We start from the raw sequence: 19,712 nt of genomic DNA, 5'->3' as shown, positions 1-19,712 counted from the left end.
CTGCATTACTGCTGACGCCGCCCCAATCCGCCTGTCCATCTCACGCTCCATTTTCCCATCACTTGTGAACAAGATCCCAAGATACTTGAACTCCTTCGCTTGGGGAAGAAACTCCCCGCAACCTAGAGGGAGCAATCCACCGGTTACTGGCAGAGAACCATGGCCTCGGACTTGGAGGTGCTGATCCACATCCCTGAAATCCTGTCCATGAAAACCACAAACAGGACTGGAGACAAGGGGCAGCCCTGGTGAAGTCCAACACCCACCTGAAACGTGTCTGACTTAGTGCCGAGTATGCGGACACAGCTCTCACTTTGGTCGTACAGGGACCGAACGGCTCATAGCAACGAGCCCGGGACCCCATGCTCCCGCAGTGCCCCCCACAAAGTCCCTCGGGGGACACGGTCATAGGCCTTCTCCAGATCCACAAAACACATGTAGACTGGCAGGTCATACTCCCATGACCCCCTCAGTAGTTCCGCAAGGGTAAAGAGCTGGTCCGCTGTTCCACGACCGGGACGGAATCCGCATTGCTCCTCCTGAATCTGAGGTTCGACTATCGGTCGGAGCCTCCCTTCCAGCACCCTAGAGTAAACTTTCCCGGGGAGGCTGAGAAGTGTGATACCGCGGTAGTTGGCACACACTCTCTGGTCCCCCTTTTTGAAAATAGGGACCACCACCCCGGTCTGCCACTCCGCAGGTACTGTACCCGATGCCCACGCGATATTGTATAGACGTGTCAACCAAGACAGTCCAACAATGTCCAGAGCCTTCAGCATCTCAGGGCAAATCTCGTCCACACCTGGCGCCTTGCCACCGAGAAGTTTCTTAACTACCTCGGCAACCTCTGCCATGGATATGGACGAAGATCCCCCCAAGTCTTCAGGCTCTGCCTCCTCCATAGAGGACTTGTTTACCGGGTTCAGGAGTTCCTCGAAGTGCTCTTTCCACCGCTCAACGATATCCCCAGTGCGGTCAACAGTTCTCCACCCCGACTGTACACAGCCTGAGCGAAGCCCTGCCTCCCCTTCCTGAGGCGTCGAACGGTTTGCCAGAACTTCCCCGAGGCTGACCAAAAGTCCTTCTCAATGGCCTCCTTGAACTCCTCCCACACCGGAGTTTTAGCTTCCACAACCGCCGCAGCTGCCGCCCTTTTGGCCAGCTGGTACCTGTCAGCTGCTTCGGGAGACCCCCGAACCAACCAGGCTCGAAAAACCTCCTTTTTCAGCCTGACGGCCTCCCTCACCGCTGGTGTCCACCAGCGGGTCTTTGGATTGCAGCCACGACAGGCACCAGTGACCTTCAGACCACAGATCCTAGCAGCTGCTTCTGCAATGAAGGTTTTGAACATGGACCACTCAGAATCCATGTCCCCAACCTCCCCCGGGATGCAGGAGAAACTCTTCCGGAGGTGGGAGTTGAAAACCCTACGGACAGGGTCCTCCGCCAGATGTTCCCATTACACCCGCACTACACGTTTGGGTTTACCAGGTCTGTCCGGCAGTCTTCCCTGCCATCGGATCCAACTCACCACCAGGTGGTGATCAGTTGACAACTCTGCACCCGAGTGTCCAAAACATACGTCCGCAGGTCTGACGATACGACTATAAAGTCGATCATCGACCTTTGGCCTAAGGTGCTCTGGTACCAAGTACACTTATGAGCAACCTTATGCTCGAACATTGTGTTTGTTATGGACAAACTATGACTAGCACAGAAGTCCAATAACAAAACACCACTCTGGTTCAGATTGGGCAGGCCGTTCCTCCCAATCACCCCCCTCCAGGTTTCTCCATCGTTGCCCACGTGAGCGTTGAAGTCTCCCAGGAGAACTATGGAATCCCCGGGCGGTACCCCTTCCAGGATACCACCCAGAGACTCCAAGAAGGCCGGATACTCTGAACTGCTGTTCGGCGCATAAGCACAGACAACAGTCAGAGTTTTACCCTCTGCAACACGAAGTCGCAGAGAGGCGACCCTCTCGTTCTCCGGGGAGAACTCCAACAAAGCGGCGCTCAGTCGGGGGCTTGTGAGTATCCCCACACCCGCCCGGCGCCTCTCACTTTGGGCAACTCCGGAGTAGGAGAGAGTCCAACCCCTCTCCAGGATTCTGGTTCCAGAACCCTTGCTGTGTGTGGAGGTGAGCTCAACTATATCTAGCCGGTATCGCTCCACCTCCCGCACCAGCCTAGGTTCCTTCCCCGCCAGTGAGGTGACGTTCCACGTCCCCAGAGCTAGTCTACACCACCAGGGGGTGGCACGCCCAGGCGCCCCGCTCTTGCCTACTGCCCGGTGAACATAGCACCCGACCCCAACTTCCTGCCCTGTAGGTGGTAGGCCTACTGGGCGGTGACCCCGTGTTTCATCTTCGGGCTGTGCCTGACCGTGCCATGGGAGACCTTACCGGGGGCTTATGCCCCCAATAACATAGGTCCCAGGATCACCGAGACACTCAAACCCCTCCACCACGATAAGGTGGCGATTCGACGGGGGGACCTCAGCATGTACATGCAGGAAATCCTGTCACGGCATAGACATAATGTCAACAGGCCACCTTGTGTTCACATTACACCGATTTTAAAATCGCTGCATTGGCTCCCCGTGTGCTTCAGGATCGATTTTAAGGTTCTTCTATTAGTTTTTAAATGTCTTAATGGTCTTGGGCCCTCTTATTTATCTGACCTGCTTTTATCATATCAACCCTCGTGGGTCCTGAGGTCCTCCGGCACTGGACTTTTAATTATTCCTCGAGTTAATACAAAAACCCACGGGGAGGCTGCTTTCAGCCATTATGGCCCTCGACTATGGAATAGCCTGCCGGACAGCATCAGGACTGCAGAGACTGTTGATGTTTTTAAAAGGAGGCTCAAGACTCACCTTTTTGGTTTGGCTTTTAACTGATTTCTTTTAAACTTTTAATTCTTCTATTATGTTATTTTTACTTCTTATATTCTTATAGCTCTTCTGCACTTCTGCATTTTATCAGTATTATATCTTAAAACCCTATTATTATTATTATTTATTATTTACTATTTATTTATTATTTATTTATTTGTCTATTTTATCTCTACATTCTTAACTTTCTTAAAGCTTTTAATTTTTATGCATTATACCTGCTTTTTTTTCTTCTTCTCGTTAGTCTTTTAGTTTTTAGCTTCAGTGTTTCCTCATGGGAGGCCTCCACACTGGGATGTATGCCCGGTCTGCCCGCGGGGGGCGTTGCCCTGGAGGCCTCCTGGGCCCGCGGGGCTGGGGCGGCTCTGCATTTAGTGCGGGGTCTGCCCCTGCTCATCGGCGTCTGGGTGGTCTCTGTGGCGGCGCTCTCTGTGGGCTGTGGCGCATCTAGGTGTGGACGGCTCCCATAGGTGTTTCCCCACATGGTTCCTCAGTGCCCTGCCGTGTCTCAGCACCGTGTTGTGTGTATGTGTGTGTGTGTGTGTGTGTGTGTGTTTTGTGAGTGTGTGTGTGTGAGCGCATGTGTATATACATTGTATGTTGTGTATATGTATATATGTGTATATATATATATATATGTGTGTATGTGTATGTATATATATATATATATATATATATATATATATATATATATATATATATATGTGTGTATGTGTGTGTATATATTTGTCTATATATTGTTGGTTACACTATGTTTTTTATTCTCTCTGTTGTTTTATTCTTTTATTTTGTGAAGCACTTTGTGTTGCATTTTAAATCGATGAAAGGTGCTATATAAATAGAGTTTGATTTGATTTGATTTGATTTGTGTTCAGTCTACATGTTCCAGGGTAAGATTCTCTATTAATATTAACCAGGAAACTGGGAGTTTTAAGGGTTTTATTATTATACTCTTACTGTATATGCACAAGTCAGCTGTGTAATCCTTGCACAATTCATTTCACTAGTGATTGATACAGTTCTCAGTAAATCAATTAGCTGTCTTTAAAAAGTACTTCCTGCTACGTACACTTCTGGTTATGTTTCAAATTACCTTTTCTTACCGTGTACCTTTTCAATGTATATTTTTCCCCCCAGAATCTTAGGGTAGAGCGAATATGGCCAGAGGTGAATAATCATATTAATTATCCACTGAAGGCAGCTTTGGTGCACCTGGTGGACAAAGAGACCGTAGACATGCAGGACAACACTGTAAAATTCTGTGTGTCTAACCTGGGTTGGGGGCTGCTCAGTGGCGTAGTGATTAGCACTTTCGCCTTGCAGCAAGAAGATCCCTGGTTCGAATCCCGGTCTGGGCCTGGGATCTTTCTGCATGGAGTTTGCATGTTCTCCCTGAGCATGCGTGGGTTTTCTCCGGGCACTCCGGCTTCCTCCCACAGTCCAAAAACATGCTGAGGTTCATTGAGTACTCTAAATTGTCCGTAGGTGTGAATGCGAGTGTGATTGTTCGTCTGTGTATGTAGCCCTGTGACAGACTGGCGACCTGTCCTGGGTGTCCCCTGCCTTCGCCCGAGTCAGCTGGGATAGGCTCCAGCACCCCCCGCGACCCTAATGAGGATAAAGCGGTGTATAGAGGATGGATGGATGGATAACCTGGGTTGCCTTCTCAGCCAAATCGGATTAAACCATGTTGTCAGTGCATAGAATACCCACAGGATACCAGGTTGGCAAAATAATTACCTAGGAATTTCAATAAATTCTGTAAGAGATAACTAGCTGAATAAAAATACATTTCAATTCATTTACTAGGCCGTGGCATACCCAACTAGAAAAGTACTCAGAGTGCAGACCTCCGCCAAGGATAAAGAGGAAAACAGGAAAACCCATGCAGAAAAGGATCATGAGCTGGAATCAAACCTGCGTGTCTGACACAGTTCTGTTTACAAATCACCTTCTTAACCAGTTTAGCTACCTGGACACCTTGTTCCAATTTGTTGGACGACATACTAACCTATGATGTTTTTGTCATATTTTGGACCACATACTAAAACAGGGGTTCTTAACCTTTTTAACCTCTGGGCCCAATTTTCCCGGAGTAAAGAGGCCCGGGACCCATCCAAATACTAGCACTTTCATTGTAATTCATCTGAGTCTTGGTTCGATTTGTAATCAATAACTAAATCAAGTTGTTTTATAGTTTAACAAGTTAAAACCTTGTGAAATAAATAATCTTATACACTGCAATCATCTCAAAGACGTTTACTTATAGTCAAGTGTATGAACCTGCACATACAACATTGCAATAGTTGCAATTATAACAAATCAAATTGCTAAAACAGCAAATGGCTGCAAGCCAAACTTTTAGATTTCGACTGACTAAAAACTGAAGAGAAATTCTGATAAATAAAATTCTGTTGTACTAAAATAAATAAATTATAAGAAAACTTTCAAATTAAATAAACAAACTGCACATAAAAAATAAAGTGCAAATTAAAATATTGTAACCTGCTGATGAATTTGACAATTTACCAGTCTTCATTTTTGCACAGCAGAACTAGAAGTTGCTCTTCAAATCTGTGACAAATGATCAATAACAACAGTCACAACAGTCCAGTTTAACATGCTACAACTCCCATTTCATCTTCACCTCTCAATGAGAGACTTGGGCCTGCCTCTCAGACATGATCAGATCCAGTCTGGGTGGAATAGGGGAAAGGCTCACTCTCAGGGTAGCCTCCAATGATGTTCTTAGTCTGTTTTGAGCTTTGGTCTTGGTTGTGGCCACAATGGAGAACCCTGATTCACACAGGTATGTAGTTGTGAATGGGAGAAGGAGTTTCAAAGCCCTCAGTGCCAGAATGGGGTACTCCTTTGAAACAACAAGCCAGAAGGAGCCTAGGTCCAGTTTGTCCCACAGCCCCTTCAGAGTGCTATCAGTGGAAACTTCCAGACGCTGTGATTCCAGATGTGAGGGTAAGGCAACATCATTTAAAGTGGGATCCACTGAAAATGGGTCCACAACCCACATGTGTCCCTCTCTGGGATCTTGTGGAAAGTATTAATCAAATTTCTCTGCCAGTTGTGTGAGGTGCTGAAGGATTGACTGACTGATGTTCACCTGAGGAGAGTTTTCCAAAATGTCAGACAAAAGTGGAAACATGCCCATTCTCTCTTCCTGGGTCCATTTAGACCACAAAGCAAGTTTCCTCCTGAAAGCTTGAACTTTGTCTGCAACAAAAAATATGTTGCTATTTCTCCCTTGAAGTGAGATGTTCAGTTGGTTCATGTGTGAAAAAATGTCACAGAGATAGGGAAGTTTAGCTGTGAACTTGGTGTTGGTATAGTAATGTGCAAGGGGAGATTTTTTTTTTCCCAGTGAGGAAAGATAAAACCTCCTTCTTCATCTCAAACAAACGCTTGAGGACGAGTCCTCTTGAGAGCCATCTCACTTCACTGTGATAGAGCAGCTGGACATGATCTGCGTCCAAGCCCTCACAAAGCTTAGCAAAACATCTGGAGTTAACAGCATTATTTTTTATGATGTTGATAGTTTTCACACGTACATCCATCACCTCCTGGAACTCTGGTGACATCCTTTTTGCTGCAAGGCTTTCACGGTGGAGAAAACGGTGGGTCCATTTAGCTTCTGGCGCGCGCTCAAGTATCTGCTTGATGACGCCTCGGCGCCTACCAGTCATTGACACTGCACCGTCACTGCACACCCCAACACAGTTCTGCCAGTCCAGGCCGTTCTCCATGAAGTAGTTAAACTACTGAGTCCAGGGGGGAAATCCAAAAAAGGGGAAAACAGATAGGTCCATAAACTGACGAAGTCCAGAGGGGATTGGGTTTGCTGAAGACGGAGTCGGGGACAGCATGGAAGTCTGTCAAACAAGAAGAGCAGAGCTTAAATAGCAAATGAGGGGAACAGCTGAGTTGTGTTTGGATTGATTGCCTGCAGCTGACACCCAGCAGCAATCAGCCAGCAAAGTGCAGGCAGACAGAGGGCGAGCGACCGGGAGAGAGAAACAGGAGGGGAAGATGGCAGATAGGGGGAGACAGAGGTACAGGAGCTGGACCATAACACTTTAAGAACAAGAGACAAGTGAGAAAAGACGACAGCGCGAGTAAGCCAACTTAAGATTAGCCTAAAGCTAACAGTTGCTAGCAAGAGCCGGAACATGAAGCAGTTTCAAGCCGCCGTCTCCGCTCATACTCCCCCACAATCTGTCCGAGACGTGGCGCAGATGGGAACGAAGATTTCAGCTCTACATGACAGCCACAGGTGTGTCAGAGAAGGAAGAATATGTTAAAATAGCCATCCTTCTCCACACCATCGGCAAGGGGGTGCTAGAGGTGTACAGTACACTCACCATTATCCCAGCCGGAGACGCATTAACAATGGATGAAGTCCTGACACCTTTCAAAGTCTACTGTAGCCCACAGAAGAATGTTGTTTTTGAGCGCCATCAGTTTTGGCCTCATCCAATGTCGCCAGGAATCATGGTTGACAGGTACATCACAGAACTTCGTCAAAAGAGCAAAGACTGTGAGTTTGGTCAAAATGTAGATGATATGATCAGAGATAAACTGGTGTTCAGCATAAATGACACACGTCTGAAAGGGAGACTTCTTTGCAATAAAGAGCTCGCTCTAAACAAGGCTATTGAAACATGTAGGTCTGCAGAGGTGGCTAAGTCGCAAATCCAGGCAATGCAGTCAACTTCTGTCATCCAAGATGCTTCGGTGGATGCATTGAAGAAAGCACCTGGACGCACACAACCAGGACAAATCAAGTACAAATACAAAACTATGAGTAACAAGCAAACGGTTTGTGGGAAATGTGGAAATAACTGGCTGAGGGGGATGTGATGTAGGATGTGGTAAGTGACGCACTTCCTGTGAGACGGATAATTCAAAGTGCGCTCATGCATCTGCTTGCAGATTTACTTCCCCTAATCTTTCAACTTTAAAATAATAATAATAATAATAATTGGTAGAAAGTGGAAGTAAGTGTCTTTCAGATCCACTCTGGAGCACAGCGAGGAAGATTTGGCCAGCCTGATGGAGTTCATAGATCGCTGCTACGACACGCTCGTCATGGGGAAGCCAAACCAAACCTCAACCCCTGCCGGAGCTAAAGCTAAGAGGCTCCGGGATGATAATTCATCTGAAGTTATTTCTCCACCTGGGAACGACTCGACGGATGTTCTCTCTATAGATAAGAAATTGTCCAGTCTCGATGCTCGTCTGAGCCTGCTGGAAGTGCTCCATCAGGAATTCCAGGCTATACGCCAGTCCCTGGAATTCAGCCAGCAGCAGGTGGAGAAGCTGACGGCGGAGAACACGAGCCTCAGAGAGTCGGTAAAATCCCTCACCAAGGGGTTCATCCGACTATCAGAGGAAAATAAAAAAAATTAAAGAAACTGTGATTGATCTCCAGTCCCGGAGCATGAGAGACAACCTGGTGTTCTCTGGAATCCCGGAACAGACCGAGGAAGACCCTGAGTCGACGGTGAAGAATTTCATCCAGACTCACCTGAAGCTCCCAGAGGAGACCGTTAAAAACATCGCTTTCCACTGACTGCATCGTCTCGGAGGGAAACGACCCAGAGAGCACAGGCCGAGACCCATCATAGCGAAGTTTGCTAACTACAAGCAGAAGGAGCAGGTGAAGCGTCAGGGCCGGGAGCTGAAGGGAACCAACTTCGGCGTTAACGATCAGTTCCCTAAAGAGATCCTGGATCGGCGCAGAGCTCTGTTCCCCATCAGGAAGAAAGCTATAGCTGAAGGCTCTCGTGCTGTCATCGCGGTGGACAAACTATTTATCAACGGTCAACTGTACCGTGACTGGAACACCACTCCGTGGCTCTTCTGATGTCAGGTGATGTGCTTGATCTCACTCACAATGTCATTATACATAACACTACCATAAAATAATTAATACTAAATGTAATTCCCGTCTTCACTGCACTGCTCACAGCACCAATGTCCTTTTTAAATCATATTTTATTTTTTCACTGTTACTCGTTTCACTTTTCACTCTTTTTCTTTCTCACCTTTTCACAGTTCACCATTATTTCACCTGTTATAATCACTTAAACCTCACACACAGACATGAGAATAGGAATTTGTTGACACACATCAGCACTATACACAGCTCACATAAACACATTTACTTAAAGCTTGTTGGAACAGCACAACCACGTTTGAAAATATTAAACAGGGTGATTCAGAATGCACACTTAGCTGGCATGTATGTGGCCCCTTTCAGATATAAGCTCCGGTAATATGCATGTAGCACTTACTTTAGTTGTTCAGTCATGAACGCACTAAGGTTTGTCACTTGGAATGTGCGTGGAGCTGGTACAAGGGAAAAGAGACTGAAAATCAATCAGCAACTGCAGAATTTGCAAGCAGACATTGTCTTATTGCAGGAAACTCATTTATCAAATTCATCATTGGATCTTCCATCAGCACAGTTTCCACATGTGCACTCAGCCTGTTATAATTCCAGGCAAAGAGGAGTAGCAGTCCTTATAAATAAAAGACTAACCTTTGGTATTGATAGCACAATTGCAGACCCACAAGGCAGATTTATTATAGTGGTATTATCCATCCAAAATGTTAAATTGTGCATAGTGAATATATATGGACCAAATGTTGATGACCCCTCCTTTTTTCACTCTCTTTTCACTTCACTTGATGGTTACTCAAATAACACACTGATTATAGGAGGGAACTTCAACATGGTGTGTGACCCGGGAATGGACAGGCTCAGTACCACAGGAAACCAGCGAGTGTGGCGATCCTCAGAAACAGTTCAACAATATATGAAGGATTTTGGTCTTTGTGATGCGTGGCGTTCTCATCACCCTACCGTAAGAGAATATACATTCTTCAGCTCGTCGTTCTTACTCTAGACTAGATTATTTTTTAATTAGCGACACGCTGATGAATGACATTTCAGAAATCAAAATCCATCCCATTACCATTAGCGATCATGCACCTGTATTATTCACTCTTAAAAATAGGAATAATAAATCCCCAGCTACAAACTGGAGATTTAACACATCATTACTTAAAGATCCCGACTTTATCAGCTATGTTAAAAGAGAATGGTCGATGTATCTAGAAGATAACGAATTGCCAGAAACATCAGCGTGTGTTCTGTGGGAAGCAGGAAAAGCAGTATTGAGAGGAAAAATAATATCTTTCTCTTCACATAAGAAAAAGAAAGAGGTCTCAAGAATCTCAGAGTTAGAACTTCTAATTCAATCCCTGGAGGAAGCTTATCGTGTTTCTCCAGAGGAGCACACGCTGAAGGATATAAGACAAGCTAAACTTGAACTTAATGAAATTATAGATAAAAAAACTAAATTCATGGTGCAAAGACTTCGCTTAGAGAACTTTGAACATAGCAATAAATCTGGTAAATTTCTGGTCAATCAATTAAAAGTAAACAAAGAGAAAACAACAATCTCTGCTGTCAAAGACCCAGATGGAAACATCAGTCATGACCCAGATAAGATAAATGAAACCTTTAGAGATTTCTATAAAGGATTATACAAATCACATATAAACACAACAGAAGAGGACATTAATCAGTTCTTTAGTTCAATTACTCTACCAAAACTACAACATGAAAATAGATTGGTGTTGGATTCTCCTCTGTCAGTCGAAGAACTTCACAAATCTCTGCAGCATATGCCGAACAATAAAGCACCCGGTCCAGATGGCTATCCAGTTGAATTCTATAAAGAATTTTGGACAACGTTGGCTCCCACCTTTCATAAAATGGTAACAGAAATTAAAAACAAACAAAAAATACCTTCAAATATGAACTTAGCCAGAATTATTTTGTTATTAAAACCAGAAAAAGACCCCACACTTCCATCTAGTTACCGTCCAATTTCATTAATAAATGTAGATCTCAAAATTATCAGCAAAGCTCTCGCCAGTAGAATAGAAAAAGTAAGCCCCCTTATACACACGTGGACAAAATTGTTGGTACCCCTCAGTTAAAGAAGGAAAAACCCACAATTCTCACTGAAATCACTTGAAACTCACAAAAGTAACAATAAATAAAAATTTATTGAAAATTAAATAATCAAAATCAGCCATCACTTTTGAATTGTTGATTAACATAATTATTTTAAAAAACAAACTAATGAAATAGGGCTGGACAAAAATGATGGTACCCATAACTTAATATTTTGTTGCACAACCTTTTGAGGCAATCACTGCAATTAAACGATTTCTGTATTTGTCAATGAGCGTTCTGCAGCTGTCAACAGGTATTTTGGCCCACTCCTCATGAGCAAACAGCTCCAGTTGTCTCAGGTTTGATGGGTGTCTTCTCCAAATGGCATGTTTCAGCTCCTTCCACATATGTTCAATGGGATTCAGATCTGGGCTCATAGAAGGCCACTTTAGAATAGTCCAACGCTTTTCTCTCAGCCATTCTTGGGTGTTTTTGGCTGTGTGTTTTGGATCGTTGTCCTGTTGGAAGACCCATGACCTGCGACTGAGACCAAGCTTTCTGACACTAGGCAGCACATTTCTCTCCAGAATGCCTTGATAGTCTTCAGATTTCATCGTACCTTGCACACTTTCAAGACACCCTGTGCCAGATGCAGCAAAGCAGCCCCAAAACATTACTGAGCCTCCTCCATGTTTCACCGTAGGGACAGTGTTCTTTTCTTCGTATGCTTGGTTTTTGAGTCTATGAACATAGAGTTGATGTGCCTTACCAAAAAGCTCCAGTTTGGTCTCATCTGTCCAAAGGACATTCTCCCAGAAGCTTTGTGGCTTGTCAACATGCATTTTTGCAAATTCCAGTCTGGCTTTTTTATGAGTTTTTTTCAGCAGTGGTGTCCTCCTTGGTCGTCTCCCATGAAGTCCACTTTGGCTCAAACAACGACGAATGGTGCGATCTGACACTGATGTACCTTGGCCTTGGAGTTCACCTTTAATTTCTTTGGAGGTTGCTCTGGGCTCTTTGGATACAATTCCAACGATCCGTCTCTTCAATTTGTCATCAATTTTCCTCTTGCGGCCACGTCCAGGGAGGTTGGCTACTGTCCTGTGGGTCTTGAACTTCTGAATAATATGAGCCACTGTTGTCACAGGAACTTCAAGCTGTTTAGAGATGGTCTTATAGCCTTTACCTTTAAGATGTTTGTCTATAATTTTTTTTCGGATGTCCTGGGACAATTCTCTCCTTCGCTTTCTGTTGTCCATGTTCAGTGTGGTACACACCTTTTCACCAAACAGCAGGGTGACTACTTGTCTCCCTTTAAATAGGCAGACTGACTGATTATGAGTTTGGAAACACCTGTGATGTCAATTAAATGACACACCTGAGTTAATCATGTCACTCTGGTCAAATAGTTTTCAATCTTTTATAGAGGTACCATCATTTTTGTCCAGGCCTGTTTCATTAGTTTGTTTTTTTAAATAATTATGTTAATCAACAATTCAAAAGTAATGGCTGTTTTTGATTATTTAATTTTCAATAAATTTTGATTTATTGTTACTTTTGTGAGTTTCAAGTGATTTCAGTGAGAATTGTGGGTTTTTCCTTCTTTAACTGAGGGGTACCAACAATTTTGTCCACGTGTGTAATACATCCTGATCAAACAGGTTTTATTAAAGGGAGATATTCTTCTACTAATATGCGCAGATTATTTAACATAATAGATTATTCCACAATACATCATTTAGAATCCACAATCATCTCGTTAGACGCAGAAAAAGCTTTTGATCGAGTAAATTGGAAATTTCTGTTTGCATCATTAAACAGATTTGGTTTTGGGCCATCTTTTATAGACTGGATAAAAATATTTTATAATAACCCGGCTGCATGTGTTAAGACCAATGACCAGACTTCTCCAAGTTTCTGTTTGGAGAGAGGCACTAGGCAGGGCTGCCCACTTTCTCCATCGCTTTTCGCCATCTTTATTGAACCTCTTGCAGCTGCCATAAGACAAAATACAGACATCAGAGGAATCCAATCCAACAATATAGAACATAAAATAAGTCTTTATGCAGATGATGTATTACTTTTCCTAAATAACTCCAAATCATCTATCTCCCAGACAATTACGCTTATTAATAAATTTTCATTGATATCTGATTATTCTATCAACTGGTCTAAGACTACAGCCATGCCTATTAATTGTGACATACCAAGAATATCTAATATCATAATACAGTCTGGAAATCTCAGATATTTAGGCATAAATATCTCTCCCAGGATATCAGAACTTACAAAACTAAATTATGTTCAGTTATTGAAAACAATAGAGGATGATCTTATACGGTGGAAGCACTTACACATATCACTCATGGGGAGAGTTGCCACTATTAAAATGATGGTTTTACCTAAAGTTAACTATGTATTCTCAATGATACCATCCAAACCATCCTCCTGTTGGTTTAAATCACTGGACTCACATATATCCAAATTTCTTTGGAAAAATAAACCATCACATATCAGTTTAAAGACTCTACAACAGACTAAAGATAGAGGTGGACTGGACTTACCTAACTTCAGTCACTACTTCCTAGCTAGTAAGTTGCAGTATATTTCCAAATGGCTAAAACCTAGTAATGTAGATGAGTTATGGTTAGATGTAGAGCAAGCAATATGTGAGGACATAGCCATTTCTGACTTGCCATTTATCAGCACAACTATTAAATTTCATCAGTGTTTCAAAAGCATTAATATCAGCTCCTCTTTAATGGCTTGGTGGGAATTTCTAAAATTAAGTAAGTCTTCAGTCATTCCATGTAAACTTACTCCAATCTGGAATAACCCTGACATTCTGCAAAATAAAAAGATGATAAATTTTACTCACTGGAGAAATCAAGGGATAAAACAGTTAGAACATATCATAGAAGATGGTAACTTTCTGTCATTTCACACACTCACTTCACAATATGGAATTAGCGACACAAAATTTTTAGAATACCACCAACTTAAATCGATTATAGGATAAAAATACACCCTCAACCAATTACACTGGCAGCTTCCTCTTAGAGTAGAAGAATTCTTAAATTTTTGTCCCCCAAAGCTATTATCAAAACTATATAGAATATTATCAAAGTCAGAAGATACAATCTTTCTTCCTACAGCAAAATGGGAAGCTGACCTATCCAGTAACCTTAATCAAAATGCATGGCCACAAATATGTTTAAATACCTTTAAAATGACAAAGAACTCAAATATGCAACTTATACAATTTAAAATTCTGCACAGAATTCATTATACAGAACAAAGGATGTTCAGGATGGGTCTGTCCCATTCGGATATTTGCTCACACTGCAGTGATAACATGACTGACAGTTACCTCCATGCCATGTGGTCCTGTGCAAAGGTTCTGGCTTGAGGTATGTGAAGACTTGTCATTATGGTTTAAATGCAACATTGCTGCAAGTCCCACACTGTACCTATTAGGTGACCTAGGTGGGGAGGGGATGGGGGGTTTTGTGCCCTGGATCTCGGGCTGCGGCGGGGGCATCGGCCCATGCTGGCTGGCCGTCTGGGGTGACTGGTTCCCCTGGCGATGTTGACCCTCTGCCTGGGGGGGCGGGGGTTGCCTCTTGGATGCCTGGGGCCCGGGGTCCTGTGCTGGGTCCGCCCTGGGCCTCTGGCCCCTGGCGGGAAAAAAAAGGAAATGTGGAAATAAACACAAGCCTAGGCAATGTCCAGCGTACGGGGCAACGTGTCACAAATGTGGAAAAAATAACCACTTCTCAAAAGTATGCAGAACAAACACTGAGAAAACCAGTGCCTACAAGAAAACAGACTGTGAATAACATTGAGACTGAAATGGACCGTTTGTACATAGGCGTGGTCTGCAGTGACAAAAGTGAGGTGAAATGTTGGAAAGAAACAGCCACAATAAAAGGCGTGCCCATCACTTTTAAGCTTGACACAGGCGCTGATGCAAACGTGCTTCCCATGAACGTGTACCACAAGCTACCGGGTCCCATTCAACTACAGCCCACTAAGACTGTGCTTATAGCTTTCGGTGGTACCCGCATACATGCAGATGGTATTGTGTCTCTTGAATGTAAAACTAGCAGATGCAGTGCTGTGCTTGACTTTCTAGTGTCTAGCCAAGCAGACAAGGCAATCCTGGGTGGACAAGCATGTGAGGAGCTACAACTGGTGAAGAGAGTCGATGTGATCACATCCAAGTCACCAAAGCCAAACAAGCCACCAGCCACCAAACAGGAACTCGTGGAGAGATATGCAGATGTGTTTACAGGTTTGGATGAGTTTCCTGGAGTTCATCACATACACATCGACCCAAACGTCACACCTGTCATTCACGCATGCAGAAATGTGCCTCTCTCTAGAATGGACTCGCTTTAAAAGACTCGAGAAGACTTAGAGGGCAGAGATGTAATAACTCCTGTCAATGAACCTACAGAGTGGGTGAACAGTCTTGTCACTACACAGAAGAAGAATGGTAAACTAAGGGTGTGTTTGGACCCTTGTGACCTAAATTAAGCAGTCAAGCGCCAGCACTACTCCATTCCCACACATGAGGACATCTGCAGCAAACTTGCAGGAAAATCTGTCTCCACCATTTTGGATGAAAAGGATGGATACTGGCAGATCAAACTTGGTGAGTCATCCTCTAAGCTATGCACCTTCAACACACCGTGGGGCCGGTATCGCTTCCTCCGGCTTCCATTTGGGGTTAAATCCGCCGGCTCAGTGTTCCAGCAAAAGAACTGTGAGACTTTTGGTGACATTCCTGGTGTGTTTATCATAGCAGATGACATGATCATTGCTGCAGAACCAGAGCGTGAACATGATGAAATCCTGCAGAAAGTGATGGTGAGAGCAAGAGCAGCGAACGTGAAGTTTAACAAGGACAAGATTCAGTTCGAGGTGGATACTGTGAAATATATGGGACATGTCATAACAGCAGCAAGTCAGAAAGCTGATGACACAAAAGTCAAAGCTATAGTAGACATGCCCACCCCAGAGGACAAACAAATATGCAGTGATTCAAAAGATGAAATCTGTCTTTGCAAGACACAGGATTCCCAGAGAGATGGTGAGCGATCACGTCCCATTCGCCAGCTACGAAATGAAATCCTTTGCAGCTTCATGGGAGAGAACAAAGAAAGTTGAATAAGAACATGCACAATTTGACGGTTTAGGAATGTCTAATATGTTTAAAATATTTACAGTGCTACTGGTTCACATAGGTCAAGAAAATTATAAAGGCGCTTTATTATTCTGGAAAAGAGGGATGTGGTGTATTATATTAAACAGCAATACTTATTGACTGTGACCACTAGGCGGTGCTGCAGGGATGTATGCTGTTGTTGTATAAATGAGCTGTTATTCAGTAAAACAACCACCGGACCCAAGATGCCTCGTCTCAGCCTCTTATTAGCAAAGGACCCACACTTACACAGTGCTTGGTGTAAACCCTAAAGCTACAACAATTCAGACTTTCATTATATATATATTCAGACTTTCATTCCATACATTCAGACTTTCATTCCGTATATTCAGACTTTTTTTCCTACCGAGCCCTGGAAGGGGCATGTCGGTATGGCGAAATGACAATGGACGAAACCCACCTGTACCAGAGTTTTATTGAATTTTATTTTGAAATCGGCCTAAAATACAAAAGACATTAAAGCAGTGCGATGCAGGAGAAGTCTACCATGCAGACCAGCGATCCTGATAAGTTTTATTTCTCCAACGCCCTGCTTTTAGCCTGCTATGAATACGCTAGCTACAATAGTCCCACATTAAGTCCCACATGGGGCGGCACGACTCAGTGGGTAGAGTGGCCGTCTTGCAACCGAAGGGTTGCTGGTTCGATCCTTGCCCCGTCATGCTCAAGGTGTCCCTGAGCAAGACACCTAACCCCGAATTGCTCCTGATGGGGTCGTGGTTAGCGCCTTGCATGGCAGCTTCCGCCATCAGTGTGTGAATGGGTGAATGTGATGTATCATGTAAAGTGCTTTGGGTACCTTGCAGGTATAGTAAAAAGCGCTATATAAATACAGACCATTTACCATAATACTATGAACATTACCCCAGCTAACGTGGTCCGGGCACAGGATCAGTGATCAGAGGTTATTGTTGAACTATTGTTTGCTAGCCAGTTAGCCGCTGTTAAGCGAAGAAACAACTCCTTATAAAACCAGAGAAAAGAAGCAGAAATATTTCATTATAAGACCTTTATGCAAAAGCTCCCACGCTGTTACACAATGGTCCATTTAATCACATTACTGAACTATATGGTAATCAATGAAATTTCCCTTGAAGAACCAGTGAACTCTTTGCCAAGACATTGTAATTTATCTGTTGATTATGTTTTGTATCAGTCATACAAGCCTGAAAAACTGATTCAAATGATCAAACTAACACAATGAAGTAAAGAGTACTGGTAATCTACAGCCATTTTCATAATTTCAAGGTAAAATGCTGATTGTTGTGTGATTTTCCAGCTTTGCAGATGTGGAAATTCAATGCACTGATTTCTTATACACAGATGTTTTTGGTGGGTTTTAGTTGTTAGCAAATAAAACAAGGCATTTAACACTGTTGGAAATTATTACTTGTATTTTTTGTAACACTTTCTAACATTGTATGTACAAAGCAGTAATTAATCAGTTAATGGAGAAAATGGTTTGTATGGCAGATGCCATCAACAGCATGTCTTGTTCATTTCATTTAGTTGTCAGCCTTAGATGATGAGGTCCGGTTACCAGGACCGCTACTCTGCAGCTTGCTGGTCCCATCCTGCAGCTCTTCCACACTATCCTGCTCTCAACAGACCAAATCAAGTAAGATTTGTTTAGGCTATGCAGACATCAACATGATCAGTATGTTGTCTTTTGGCCCATCCTAAAATCACAAAATAGAACATTTACTTTGAGTTAACTGTGTTTATGAAAACAGAAAATAATTACTGACAACTAGTACTTTTTTGGGTGCTTTTGTGCAGGAAAAACTAAGCGGGATGCTACTGTGGATCTGCTGCAGTATCTGGAGAGGTCAGGAACGGTTCTTGGAACAGATCAGAAGATACCAAGACCTGACCATTGCCATGCTCCAGAACATCCAGAGGATGGATGAAAACCTTGGTTAGACTGATGGGACACATGGTTTCTGTGCTGGAGCAATTGTCCCAGAAATAAACTGCATTGTCCACTGCTTTTGCCCTTTTCTAGAAAAAAAATTCTTCTACTTTTTAGTTATTTAACTTCACCTGTTTTGTATTTTTACTCATGCACATCTGCTGCTGGCCCACTGGAGACCGGAGATTTGGCAACAAGAAAACATAACACACATTGGATTACATGAATGCCGGAGTAACATAGATCATGCAAAGTACAAGCCAACATTGACACCGATTCATAAGTTTACGGTTAAGGTACAAGGCTCTGGCATTAAGTATACTACATATATGTCCATCAGATGTCACTGTTCTTCTGCATTTGAAGTATGCAAGAATAACAAGGAAGCTCCGGCTTGTCAGCATATGGATGTGGTACATTAAGAATGTTGGTTTTTTTGTGAGATAAGGTGAAGTTTAACTTAATTACATTGTGTTGTGTGTATTAGTTCACATTAAAGTGAAAAACGAGTCAAAGAAATGGCCATTATAGCTATAAGTATTTTATGAAGACAAAATAAGCTATCATTTAATATCTCTATCAAACCTTTGAACCACTCTTCATCTTTAGGAATCTATACCATCATTGTGGAAATGCTGAACTATGTTTAAATTTTTTTTCTTTGAGACTGTCTTGACACACAAAAAAGATCACAGATACACTTTGAAAGTTGCTGGAGAGTTCTTAATAAAACACTTGCTGACAAATCCCTGAATCTGGTTGTTAGCAGAATCGTTCATGGCCTTTCAATTGCACTGAAGAACACAGAATGTTCTGTTTTTCACGGAATGTGGTTAGAAGAAAATTTCCAACAGGGCAGATTGAATAAAGGTGTTTTCATGAAATATGATTTTAAGCATAGATCTGACTTCTTTTCCTCACAGAATTGCAAGTATTACATTTAACTGATAATACTTGTTAGTTTGTTGCATTTAGAAATTATATAATTTTGCCAGTTTCTTGAACCCTTTGATGTGCAGTGTGGACCAGGAGATACCCATTTTCCAATGGATTGAGTTACTTTTGACCCATGTTCTGCATCAAGGGGTTAGATTAGAGATAACATGCCATTCAAACTCTCTGATGGGTTAATTTGTGAAATGTTAAGTGTGGACCAGGAGATACCCATTTTCCAATGGATTGAGTTACTTTTGACCCATGTTCTGCATCAAGGGGTTAGATTAGAGATAACATGCCATTCAAACTCTCTGATGGGTTAATTTGTGAAATGTTAAGTCACTGGTAAATGGTAAATATTGTTCTGTCAACTTTATTTGTTGAGTATGGTCTCTTACAGCAGCAATTAACAGGGATGTGATTTTTCCGTGAATTCGCGGAATTCCGCTTTTTTTACGTTTAAAAAAAATCCGATTTTTTCACCCCAAAAAATCCGATTTCGTTTCCCCCAAGGTACGACTTTTAGATATTCCGACACCGTATCAGGCATGTTATTTGGTGTATCAATTTTGAGACCCAACGTGAATCGCCCAAATTCGATGAGAAAAAAATATGGGGTGTAAGGGGTATAGGGTTGGATCGCACGTAGTTGTCAACAGTGCGCTGGCAAAAGCACGAGTTGGAAACAACGATTGGAGAGCATTATCGAAAGTTAGATGTAGCTGGGAAAGCGAGGTGCATGGTGTGCGACGATG

At 43.0% G+C, this 19,712-nt stretch overlaps 1 long non-coding RNA gene across 1 annotated transcript; it reads left to right on the top strand.

The window, feature by feature from the left end:
- Nucleotides 1-7,885: 7,885 nt before the first annotated feature.
- Nucleotides 7,886-18,874, top strand: LOC127533677 (uncharacterized). The gene is made up of 3 exons (XR_007941435.1): nucleotides 7,886-8,779; nucleotides 17,619-17,727; nucleotides 17,889-18,874. It is a non-coding gene; the product is annotated as an uncharacterized LOC127533677 (long non-coding RNA).
- Nucleotides 18,875-19,712: the final 838 nt, after the last annotated feature.

The sequence above is a fragment of the Acanthochromis polyacanthus genome, chromosome 4 (assembly GCF_021347895.1).
Source record: "Acanthochromis polyacanthus isolate Apoly-LR-REF ecotype Palm Island chromosome 4, KAUST_Apoly_ChrSc, whole genome shotgun sequence".
NCBI classification, from domain to species: Eukaryota; Metazoa; Chordata; class Actinopteri; family Pomacentridae; genus Acanthochromis; species Acanthochromis polyacanthus.
This window is presented reverse-complemented; position numbering and strand designations above follow the sequence as displayed.